The 13,338-nt window shown below is 39.6% G+C and overlaps 1 pseudogene; it reads left to right on the top strand.

Annotated features, from left to right (window-relative positions):
• The first annotated feature begins 7,411 nt into the window (after positions 1-7,411).
• Positions 7,412-8,722, top strand: LOC111749303 (olfactory receptor 7E178-like; annotated as a pseudogene).
• The last annotated feature ends 4,616 nt before the right edge of the window (positions 8,723-13,338 follow it).

The raw sequence follows: 13,338 nt of genomic DNA, 5'->3' as shown, positions 1-13,338 counted from the left end.
ACTTCTTCCTCTCTATAGTTGTGTTAACAAAAGCACTCATTTGAGATAGTGATTAAGAGGACATAATCAAAAGTACTGATTAGAACAGTGTTTAGTACATATAATAGATCAATAAGTGAACACTAATATAGTCACCATATAAATAGGCCAATAAAATATTTCAACTAATGGATTTTGAAGGGAAAATATTTGATTTTTAACATTAGCTCCTCTAACTCTATTAGCTTTGTGGACTGGGACTTGTTATTGTTATTAAAGTCTCATGGTGTTGTATTCTTCATTTTTAATGATACTTAGCTTAAAGCTCTGTAAGGATTAATCAGATAATGTATATTCATGGTTAGTAAATATAGATATCATTCAGGTGCCATCTACTGTACTGTCATTCACATAGACTGTTTCAACTCTAAGTATGGATTATTCTGGGTACCTGACAGGACATTATAATTTTTGTTTACACCATAAAACCTGGAACAGTTCAAGGGCAGAGACTGGATATCATTTATCTACATACTCAAAGTATAGCACAATGAGGCCAGAGATTAGTCCCATCTCTACTTTGTGTTACATTTAATGAAATATTCACTATCTTATAAGAAAATGTGAGGATATTTTCAAAATACATCCAGTATTTTCATTCCTCCTTGGAGCACTGTACCTTCCATAGAGATCTTTAAGAACCCCTGAAGGAAGAAATGTGTAGTTCCTTTTTTTTTATTATCATGAGTGTTTGATGGGCTCTATTATTTCATTTAATTGTGTGTGGAAGTGTAAGAATCATTGAATAAAAGGGTAGGTTTTGATACATTTTATAAATAAAAGAGGGATAAAAAATTGAGGGTAGACTTTCCTCAAATGTGCATTTAAACAGGATGCAGGAAGATGATAGTCTTTCTGTGTTTTTCAAGGATAGTCACCATGTGAGAGGGAACCCTGGTTGCATAGTGCTTAAGAGCTACGGTTGCTAACCAAAAAGGTCAGCAGTTAGAATCCACCAGGCACTCTTTGGAAACTCTACGGGGCAGTTCTACCATGTGAGAGGAAACTGGGAAAAACACAAAGCAAATCTCACTTTTTACCCCAAGAACACAACTCTCTTTGGTTTTCATACTCCTGCCCTGTACACTCATCTTTGGAAGTGGCTTCAGAATGTGATACCTTCTTCGCTGTTGTTAGCTGCCTTTGAGTTGGCTCCAATTTGCAGCAACTTTATGTATAACAGGACAAATTGTTGCCTGGTCCTGCACTGTCCTTACAATCTTTGGTGTGTTTGGTATATTTGGAGCCCAATGTTGCAGCCACCATATCAGTCCATCTCATGGAAGTTTTCTCTCACTTTCTCTAATACACTCTACCCACTATGAAATGACTTTTGTTTAATATTACATTTTTGCTACTGTCCAAGCATTTAAAAGATCTAGATACCCAGCATCTCTTTCTCCTATACACCGGCCATTGGTCATTTGGTATCCAAAAATAACTCTCTACTGTGTATCTACACACAGGTAAGTAACATCCATTTCTACATATCCAATTGATAATATATGTCCAAGTTTTCCTCATATCAGTTACTGACATATCAATCTCTATTTCCTCAGCAAAGAGATCTCTGAGCCAGAAAGGTCACAATGGTAGGATGTAAAAGGTGCAACGGATCATTCATTATTCTCATAAACTCCACTTTATCTAATAGGAAAAACAATAGCAACAACAAAACAAACAAACACTAAATAAGACAAAAGGACTTTTTATTAAAGACTTCAAGAGTTCTGAACACAAAGAATCTAAAGAAAATTTTATTCTGAAGTGAAGTGAGCCCTTTTTGTTTTTGCTGTTTTTGTTGCCATCTAGTCAGCTCCGATCGTAGTGTACTTATGCATAAGAGATTGAAACATTGCCTGGTCCTGCACCATCTTCATCATCATTGGTAAGTTTGAGTCCTTTATTTTGGTTGTTGTCTCAAACTTCCTAAAACCAAAAAAAAAAAAAAATCCCTTTGCCATTGATTCCAACTAGAGTAAAAGTGCCCCATAGGGTTTTCCAGGAGCAGCTGGTGGATTTAAACTGCCAGCATTTTTAGTTATCAGCCAAGCTCTTAACCACTCAGAACCAGAGCTCCTTGTCTGTCTTAATCAGGAAGCTCTGCTGAAACCTGTGCACCATGTGTTACCCTACTAATATTTCAAATACTGTTGGAATATCTCCCAACATCATATAAACATGCAAGCCACCACAGTATGATAAACTGACAAATGGGTGGTGGGAGCCCTTTCCAGATAAATAGATATCAGAAGCCACTGGGAATATTTTTTGAATTGGGGCAAAAAATGGGTCCAATTTGGCATGATGCTTATGGAAGTTTTCTGCTGGCGCGATGGAAACCAGGAGCCTTCTTCTACTGCATGTCAAGGAACAGCATGGCAGAAGTATCCAAGGCAGAGATAGATGTGCCCATCTTCCAGTTTTTCCCTAGCCGAATTTTGTTGAGAAGATGACATATGATGGGCTGAAAAGATGGGGTGTGACTACTCTAGGCTTAGAGCCTAACATCCTTATAAAGGGCAAGACCTGTGTGGTGGGCTTTGTTAGGTGCCCTCAGGTCGATTCTGACTCATAGTGACTCTATGCACAGCAGAATGAAACACTGCCCAGTCCTGAGCTATCCCCACAATCGTTGTTATGCTTGAGCTCATTGTTGCAGCCTCTGTGTCAATCCACCTCGTTGAGGGTCTTCCTTTTTTCTGCTGACCTTGAACTCTGCCAAGCACGATGTCCTTTTCCAGGGACTGATCCCTCCTGACAACATGTCCAAAGTATGTAACACATAGTCTCGCCATCCTTGCTTCTAAGGAGCGTTCCAGTTGTGCTTCTTCCAAGACAGATTTGTTCATTCTTTTGGCAGTCCATGTATATTCAATATTCTTTGCCAACACTACAATTCAAAGATGTCAATTCTTCTTCAGTCTTCCTTATTCATTGTCCAGCTTTCACATGCATACGATGTGACTGAAAATACCATGGCTTGGGTCAGGTGCACCTTGGTCTTCAAGGTGACGTATTTGCTCTTCAACACTTTAAAGAAGTCCTTTGCAGCACATTTACCCAGCGCAATGCATCTTTTGATTTCTTGACTGCTGCTTCCATGGCTGTTGATTGTGGATACAAGTGAAATGAAATACTTGATAACTTCAATCTTTTCTCTGTTTATTATGATGTTGCTCATTTGTCCAGTTGTGAGGATTTTTGTTTTCTTTATGTTGAGGTGCAAACCATACTGAAGGCTGTGCTCTCTGATATTCATTAGTAAGTGCTTCAAGTCCTCTTTACTTTCAGCAAGCAAGGTTGTGTCATCTGCATAATGCAGGTTGTTAAGGAGTCTTCCTCCAATCCTAATGCCCCATTCTTCTTCATATAGTTCAGCTTCTTGGATTATTTGTTCAGCATACAGATTGAATAGGTATGGTGAAAGAATACAATCCTGATGCACACCTTTCCTGACTTTAAACCAATCAGTATCCCCTTGTTCTGTCTGGACAACTGCCTCCTGATCTATGTAAAGGTTTCTCATGAGCATAGTTGTGTTCTGGAATTCCCATTCTTCTCAATGTTATTCATAATTTGTTATTATCTGCACAGTTGAATGCCTTTGCATAGTCAATAAAACACAGATAAATATCCTTCTGGTATTCTCTGCTTTCAGCCAGGATCCATCTGACATCAGCAATGATATCCCTGGTTCCATGTCCTCTTCTGAAACCGGCCTGAATTTCTGGCAGTTCCCTGTCAATATACTGCTGCAGCCATTTTTGAGTGATCTTCAGCAAAATTTTGCTTGTGTGTGATATTAATGATATTGTTCTATAATTTCCACATTTGGTTGGATCACTTTTCTTGGGAATAGACATAAATATGGTTTGGTGGGCAGTACCTGCAATTTTCACAGTGATCCATGCTTGCTGTTGTTTAATCCATGGAATAATATCCTCCCCACAGTATGGTCCAGACCTGTGGCACACTTAAAAGAATAGTGCAAAAGGACTCTGGCTTTCATATGGCTTTCATCTTCCTAGAATTCTATTAATTGCTTGCTGATATGCTTGGTTGAAAGCCAATTGCCATGTTGAGAACTGCCCCCTGAAGAGGTCCATGTGTCCAGGAATTTAGGAAGACTTCTGGTCAATAGCATGTGATGAACTGAATCCTGCTATAGCCATGTGAATTACCTTGGAAGTAGATCTTCTCCCAGTCAAGCCTTGAGATGACTGAAGTCCCCTGGGGAACACCTTGATTGTAAACTAGTAAAATCCTGAAGATTTCAAAGCATGAAGTAACCAAACAAGTATGCAAAAAACTTGTTTTCTAATATAACAACATATATCAACTAAAGAGAAAAATTAAAACTAGTACTGTCATTGAAATTTACAAAAAAAAAAAAAACTTCAATGCACAAAATCCCAAACCATAAGAAAAGGCTGTAAAAAGGAAGGTAGAATATTCTCCTTAGAGACACAAATTTTAAAAGAGATATGGAAATAGTATCAGATTCTTGGTATAGAAATTGTAATTCTCTCTAAATTTCCTGATCAATTCATTGCATTTGCTGATATCAAAGCATTGATTCTTTCAACTAAAAAAAAGTGCCTGAATTTCATATTACAATCCCTGCAATTTTCAAGTCTGAGGTGAGAATGCCCATGTTTTTCCTCCTGAGATTAGGAATGCCAGACTGCTCTAGGACATTCATTTTTCTCCTCCCTCATCTGTTAATTTAACAAGCCTTAGAGATTAGGATAACATAGATCAATTAGGCTAATTATGAGCTTCGTGAGTTGCACGCTCAAAGCCATGCTATCACAAATTATTAGCCTGTGTCTCCAGCCCTTCAGAGTCACTGTCCCAGTCCAGCAGACTACATATGTGTGTCTCTTCCTGCCATTGTCATTGTTCACCTCAGGAAGCCCATGCCTGAGTCTGTCTTCCTGTCATTCCTGATGAAGGAGCCTCAGCCTTCATCTCTAACCAGGCAGGAGGGGAGCAGTGGATCCACACTCTTTCACTATGACCCATCAGAGACACCATGCAACCCAGTGAGTGCTGAGGGAGACAGGAATGCAGTAGGGACTGTCAAGTGCATTTTTCCCTCATCATCAGAACCAACAACACAGTTGGGATAGCAAGAAGTGGAACCAAAATGGAAAATTTCAACTAAAACGTTTATGAAGTTATGTCTTTTGTACTCATGAGGATCTGAGGACTCACCTTCAGAGTTCTGCTGTGCTGCACCACTATTTCTAGCTTCTGTAGAACATTGCTTCCACCAGAACAGGAAATTAATCCCTCTAAACAGTCAGTGGTTAAGAGCTCGGCGGCTAACTGCAAGGCTGGTGGTTTGAATCCACCAGTGGCTCCTTGGAAACTCTTTGGGACAGTTTACTCTGTTCTATAGGGTCGCTATGAGTTGGAATCGACACATCTGCAATTTTTTTTTGTTTTGTTTTGTTTCAAAAAGTCCTCTAAGCACTTCTAAATTATCTGAAATTGAGGATGATGATGATGAGAACAGTAAGTATAACATTGCCAAACAGTATTGAGGGTTCCCTGGTGCCAGGCTCTGAGTTACGTGTTTTATAGCTTTTTAAATTTCATCTGCAAAATTTTCCCCCAAGATACAAGTGCATAGATTATTATTATTTTATAGGTGAGAAATGGAGCACAGTTATTTTACATATTTTAGTCAAGTTTGGTGTAGAATGGAGTGAATCCAGGTTTGAATCTGGGCAGTGAGACTCCATTCACAGGGCACCTAGTCAATATTCTAACCTGTTAACACAACCTGCTATTTCTCTACGTGGGTCCTTTAGGTGGGGTGATTGCAGGGAAATGACAGAGTCTCATTCATTTCTGCTTCCCTAGAGCCTACAAAAACCCCCAATAGGATGGATTGACACAGTGGCTGCAACACTGGGTACAACCATAGCAATAATTGTGAGGATGGCACAGGACTGGGCAGTGTTTTGTTCATTTGTATGTAAGGTCACTATGAGTTGGGACCGACTCAATGGCATCTAACAACAAGGCATACACACACTTGGCAAAGTGTAGGTAAAGAAACAAGAAATTTTTGTTAAATATTTTTACTTTTTTAGTTCACAGGAGCAAAGTGTTGTCAATCTGTTGCCCACATAGTGGGTGCTTTCCTGCCTCTGCTTTCCTTCCTTCCAGGGGTGTCCAGTAGGACTAGAGAGATGAATGAGACTCCGCAGTCTAGAGAGTCAGGATGGATTCTCACCCACCCAGGATTTGGCCCAAATGTTGAGGCTGATGAGCTCACGCACACTAAGAGTGGATGAAAAGGTTTACTACTAAAAAAGAAGACTGTCTAGGGACACCTTGGCAGGCTCCGAAAATGGTTTCAGTTGTGGCTTAAGAGAGCAAAGAAAGTTCCTGGCAAGGAATTTTTTTTTGTGTGTGTGTGTGATTAGGAGTTGGATCTGGTCTGAGGGTTCTAGCACTTCAGCAGGGGTTTGCCCCGTTTGAACCTATTGCCAGTGCCAAGAGAGGCAGCACCTGGGCTGTCTTATCAGCTTGCTCAGATTTGGGCAGAAGGCAGGGAGGGTTAGGCTTAAGAGCTGTCAGTAGTTGAACATCCAAACAAATGAAGGCAGACTTTTTATTGCATAGTTCTTATACGGTGTTTATAAATAATTCAAAGGATTTTTTTTTGGGGGGGGGAATGCTTAATACATTTTCCACGTCAATAAAAAAAATTAAATACAGTGTATTTTGAAAGCTTAAAGAAGGTCAAAGGAATTTATTGCATTGAATTTTGATGAAATACATTTTAGAACATTTTAGTGTCCATTAATTAAAAAACAAAACAAAACAAAAAAACCCAAATAAGTTGCTATAGAGTCTGACTCATAGTGACCCTATAGGACAAAGTAGAACTGCCCCATAAGTTTCCAAGGAGCCCCTGGTGGATTTGAACTGCCGACATTTTTTGGTTAGCAGTGGTAGCTCTTAACCACTACACCTCCAGTATTTCCATCCTTTAATTAAAAAAACTAAAAAATTTCCTTTAATTAGACTGATTTTATTCTTAAATGGAAAAAGATATTTCTTATTCCATATGCTTCCTCCGTTAAGACGGGATGATATTTTCCTGCCTGTGTGGATTTGGTGTCTCTAGATGTTCCTGCTTCTCTAACATTCATCAGTTGAGTATCTCTAAAGTGGGTATGGATACAAAAGGATGAATAGCAGGGAAACCAACGAGAAAGAGTTCTAGGAAGAATGGGTTCGCCACAACTGAGAAATGTTACTGAATGTGCTGTATGGTCCTTAAGTGTCAATCCTTTACTTGTGAATTACCTGAATTAAAATAGAAACACAGAACCAGGTGCCCTTTTACTTGTTTCCTTTTACCAATCCTTTTCCTTTCCCAAAAGGTGTCTCTGCTACATGGGACCACAGAATCTTACAGGTGTCTCTGAATTTCTCCTGCTGGGCCTCTCAGAGGATCCGGAACTGCAGCCTCTCCTCTTTGGAATGTTCCTGTCCATGTACCTGGTCACAATGGCTGGGAACCTACTTATTATCCTGACCGTGATCTCCGACCCCCACCTCCACACCCCCATGTACTTCTTCCTCTCCAATCTGTCCTTAGCTGACATTGGCTGTACCTCCACCACAGTCGCAAAGGTGCTTGTGAATACTTACACACACCAAAGAGACATCTCTTATGCAGGCTGCCTGATTCAGTTGTCTTTTTTATATCTTTTTGCATGTCTGGACAGTCTACTCCTCACGATGATGGCCTATGACCGGTTTGTGGCCATCTGTCATCCCCTGTACTACCTAGTCATCATGAATTCCCATCTATGTGGCTTGCTGGTCCTGGTGTCAATTTTTATCAGCTTTTTTCTCTCCCAGCTACACTGCATTACGGTCCCTCAACTTACCTTCTGCATAGATGTGGAAATCCCTAGTTTCTTCTGTGACCCTTCTCAACTTTTCAACCTTGCATGTTCTAATGCCTCCACCAACACTATATTAATGTATTAGGTTGGTGCCATCTTTGGTTGTGTTCCAATCTCAGGGATCCTTTTCTCTTACATTCGAATTTTTTCCTCCATTCTGAGAATCCCATCATCGAGTGGTAAGGCAAAAGCTTTTGTCACTTGTGGCTCTCACCTGTCGGTCGTTTGTTTATTTTATGGAACAGGTATTGGAGTATACCTGAGCTCAGCTGTCTCACCTTCTCTCAGGAAGGGTGCAGTGGCCTCAGTGATGTTCACTGTTGTCACCCCCATGCTGAACCCCTTCATCTACAGCCCGAGGAATACAGCCATTAAGAGAGCCCTGCAGAGACTCCTCAGGAGAATATTTTAAAGACCTGTGGCTTTTTTTATTTCTGTGTATGTTAGTTTTGGTGGGAAAACCAAAGACATAGTGCTGCAATACATACTCTTTTGGTCACATAATTTGTGTAGCTCCCATGGATTTCATTCCTCTTGATGTTTCTTATCAGAATATTATATTGTTTATTTGGCACATTTTCGGGGAACTGAGTAATGTTTTGCAATGTGTCATACATCATAATACCTGCCCAACTGACTCCTATAACATCTGTAGAGCTTTCCATATTTACCATCTATGCCTGGGAAAGGGACAAGTCTCTTCAAATAAATACAATCCTCCATCCTTTCCACTGTTCACGACTATGTCTATACTTTTATATCTATCTTATTTATTTGTACAATTCAGGTGTGATGATGTTTGTTACTGGCCCTCAATCATGGCTCATACTGGAATCATCTTGTGAACATTAAAAATGCTCATGCCTGATCCCTTAAATAATTAACTATATGAGGTCAAATTGTCGCTATTTAACCTGAAACAATGAAGGGAAGATAGATCAACGGAAACAGAACAAAAATAATGGAAACGACGAGAATGTTGACATGTGAAAAAAGCAACCAATGTCATGGACAAGTTGTATAAAATTTTTAAATAGAAACCAAATTTACTGTGTACACTTTCACCTAAAACACAATAAAATGTTTGAAAAAAAAAAAAAAAACACTCATACCAGAGTTCCAACACCAGAGAATCTGCTTTGTTTAGAGTGTGGGGTAAGTTGGATGTTTTTTTCGGAGCACCCTGGTAGGTACTAGTGAGCAGCCAAGGTTGAAGACTATTGATCTTAGTGAAACCATTGTTTAATTTTTTTCTAATATGTGAAGATGCTGAAGATCTTAAAGTCATCAGAGTTTACAAGGGAGAAGATATGAGAGAACCTACAGTAGCAAAAGGCAATATGGTTTTTCTCAGTATTCCTCTTAACATTTCTTCATGCTGTTGTTGTTAGGTGCTGTTGAATCAGTTTCAACTCATAGTGACCCTATACCATAGAGCTGATCATATGTGCTGGTTATTTAGCTCTTTTGTCTCTGCTCCAAACTCACCTTTCTATACTATACTTTGCGATGCCAGTGTGGAAACCCTCACATCACTGCTCTGGTTTTCCATCTGGCTTTCCTGTCAGGTTCTTCCAGTTGTTGTCCATAAAGATGACCACCTCCTCCCCCACTATGAGCCCAACCTTTTCACTGTTCCCCTTGTCCTTTGGTGTGGTTGCTGCTTCCTGCATGTATTTTCTCTCTGTTACCACTTTTTTTCTTTTATGTCTGTCAGTCTTTCAATAGCTACTTAGATAATTACCTATATTAAATCATCTTCATTAGAAAGAGCTAGTGTTTCTTTCTTCTTCATTGAACCCTGACTGATAAATTGTCACGTGGAGAATAAAGATATATTGTCATGTGTCTGCAATTGGAAGCTTACAAATGTTTGTAGGAAAAAGGATGGTTGTAAATGATATGACCTGGAAAAGGGTGTACAATTGAAGTTGGAGGTGGAGATCATATTTCCAGTTGTTTTGTGACTTTCATGGTACCTGAGGATCATTAAGTCACCAAAGTCCTTATGACAAAATTAAACTTTATCTGTTTTTCATTACTCTAAGATAGCAAACCCTGGTGGTGTAGTGGTTAAGTGCTACGGCTGCCAACCAAAGGGCTGGCAGTTCGAATCCGCCAGGCGCTCCTTGGAAACTCTGTGGGGCAGTTCTACTTTGTCCTATAGGGTCGCTATGAGTTGGAATCGACTCGACGGCACTGGGTTTTTTTTTTTTTTTTTTAGTTTAAGATAGCAAAAGTTCGTGTCCTCAGCAAAGGGAGCTCTTTTATCTCTCTAGTTGTAGCCTCCCTGGAATTCCACTTTGTAACCATGCTTCATTGTCTTCTGTCTTGGTGAATGCATCTCTGGGCTCCTTCTGATTATCACTACACGGATATTCATCTTTCATTCAGAGATGCCACACAGAGCTCCTGATGCAGCAATGTGGGCTCTGAAAATCTGCGCAGTAACTAGTTTCGATTACCCTACCTTTTACCACTAAGCTGAATCTCCAGTCAACTTCACTGATGAGGAACTTTGATAGTCCAACTGTGCTTTAAGCTGGATGCCCGACAGAAGACCTTATAATTTCATCTTTGCACAGTGAGACCTTGAGCACTTTTAGGGCAGGGCTGAAGATCGTTGGTCTCTATACTCAAAAGCTAGCTTAGGGCATAGATTTGTTATATCTACACTTTATTCAATTTTGAATAAGTTATTCACTGATTCGCAAGAATAAGTGAAGACATTTTGATATCAATACATCCAGTATTGGCTGGTCTACGAGCCCTTCTATACAGATTTCTATTAACTCCCGAGAGAATTGGTTTTTATTATTACAAATATTTAACCTCGTCAATGTTTTTCAATTTAAAAATATATGGAAGATTAAAAACCATAAAATAATGGGTGGATTTTGATAAGTTCTACAAATAACAGCACCACCACCCCCAGTTGCCATTGGGTTGATTCTGACTCAGGGTGACCCATGTGTCTCAGAGCAGAACTGTGCTCCATAGGGTTTTCAATTGCTGATATTTTGAAAGTACATCACCAGGCCTTTCTTCCAAGGTACCTCTGCATGACATTGACCTTCCAACCTTTAAGTTAGCAACTGAGAGTGTCAACCATTTGTCCCATCCAAGGACTCCAAAATGATCATAAGGGCGGTGATAATAATGGTGAGGATGATGATGCTACTACATTATCAGGAGCCTTTACTGAGGGCTTCATAGTGTCAGGCTTTGACCTAAAAGTTCCACATAACTTATTTCTTGCGCCTGTGCCACCAGCTTCCACAAAGGGCAGCATACTTTATTGACATTTTACAAATGAGGGCAGGAGCACAGCCTTTTTATGGAAGTTGTACCAGGTCTTGGGCTAGGAAGGGGTGAAGCCAGGCCTGAACCTGCACAGTCTGACTCCAGACACAGGGCACCTGACCATATTCTCCTCAGTTGACCTGCCTGCCATTTCTCTGGTCACTGTAAACTATTCTTTGTGCTGTTCCAGAGGGTGCCCCTTGCTGTATCGACTATAGGAAGGATATCTGAGATCATAGGAGGGGATCACAGAAAGAGTTGGCAGATGATAATTCTGGGAAGGCCTCTTTCTTGCCCTTGCTCCTGGATTTTGTCTTAGCTATCCACTTCCATTTTTTGCATTTAACCCCTCTCAGTCTCAAAGGGAGGCATATCTCAGAGTCTTAGATTGTATTTGTAGTTAGGAAACTGGAATCAGCTAAAAGGTATACCTTAGGTATGTCTTTGATTAAAATCTCTGGAATTTTGCTTAAAACTTCCTGGAGTGTAGGGCAACAGAGTGAAACTTAGTGCATGTACCTCAGATACTGACAACTTAGTTTTGAATTCTGTCTGCTCTACTTATGAAACGTGTACCATGGAGCAGGTTCTTAGTACCCCCGGGCCCCTATATTGTCATCTGAGTTGATATCTAGTTGGTACAACTTCAGTGAATAATTATTAAATAGATAATGAATACTACCTTTATGATTTGATATATGATGGATGCATGTAGTAATAGTAAAATAATGTTTAGATTTATAGTCTTGAGCCTATGGTCTTGAGAACTCAATGCCCAGAGCTCATAATTAGCCAAAAGAGTCCATGTTATCACACTCTCCGAGGACCTGTTAATAATAATGGATGAGGAAGAAGAGAAAAATGAATTCCTTTTCTCAGGGGGAGCTTGCCTATTCTTTTCACTTCCAGGAGACAGGGATCTTTAAAAATTTTTATTATTTATATTATTAGGCTCAGATTCATATTATTCAACTGAAATATCTTGTATCTGAAGGTTTGGTTTTCCCTGAATCCCTAATAAAAAAACCAAACTCGTTGTCATCAAGTCGATTCCAACTCATAGAGACCCTATAGGACAGAGTAGAACTGCCCCATAGAGTTCTCAAGGAGCACCTGGTGGATTTGAACTGCTGCCCTTTTGGTTGGCACCTGTAGCACTTAACCACTATGTCGTCAGGGTTTCCTTAATCCCTAATAGAACAGTTTATTTTCATTTTTATACAAACATTGAACACGTGGAAGGAAACAACTGAGTTTCGTTCATTTGTGATCTCCAAAGCCTATCCCATGCATGACACAGAGTAGGCTACAGTAATGTCAACAACAAAGCTGAATAGAAGGTAGGCTGTATGGAGTTCACACACTGAGCTTTCATCCCTCCCGGGTTGTCCCGTAAGACTAGAGACAAGAAAAAATAGGACATGAATGCATCTACATCATGGGCTTTCTATGGGGCCTATTACTGTTCATTTAATAGGATGTACATATTCAATTATTTTTAAAAAATTGTGGAGATTTTCATAAAAATGGGGGGAGGAGAAGAAGAAAGAGAAGGGGGAAATAACTTATAGTGAGGACCTTGAACATTTTTTAAGATTTCAAAGCATTCTATGATCAATTTTCCTGGAAGATGACAGGCATCTACCATTATTGTATAATCAAATAAAAGGACATTAAATATTCTGTGGCATTGTATTTCATCAATAAACATGTGACTTTTATAATGACTCAAATTCTGATTAAATAAACAATGACCAAATATGTATTAACTTCCAAACCTTTGTTAGCTGCCACACCTATCCTAGGGATGGGTGTTATTCTCCCCACATCCAGCTCAGAGAGGTTGAGAGATTTACATGCACTCCAAATGTAATGTCTGAAATATTTGGACTCGGATCGTGGTGTCCTGATTCGCATTGCAGTCCTCTATTCCCTTAACCAGAGCAGAATGATTGTATTTCTTTTCGAACCTGCTTTGGTTCCAGATGAGCAAAAAGAGGCTGAATGAATGATTCTTCTTCTTACAACTTGGTTAATTTGGTTTATATATTAAGGC

This window comes from Loxodonta africana, chromosome 3, assembly GCF_030014295.1.
Source record: "Loxodonta africana isolate mLoxAfr1 chromosome 3, mLoxAfr1.hap2, whole genome shotgun sequence".
NCBI classification, from domain to species: Eukaryota; Metazoa; Chordata; class Mammalia; order Proboscidea; family Elephantidae; genus Loxodonta; species Loxodonta africana.
This window is presented reverse-complemented; position numbering and strand designations above follow the sequence as displayed.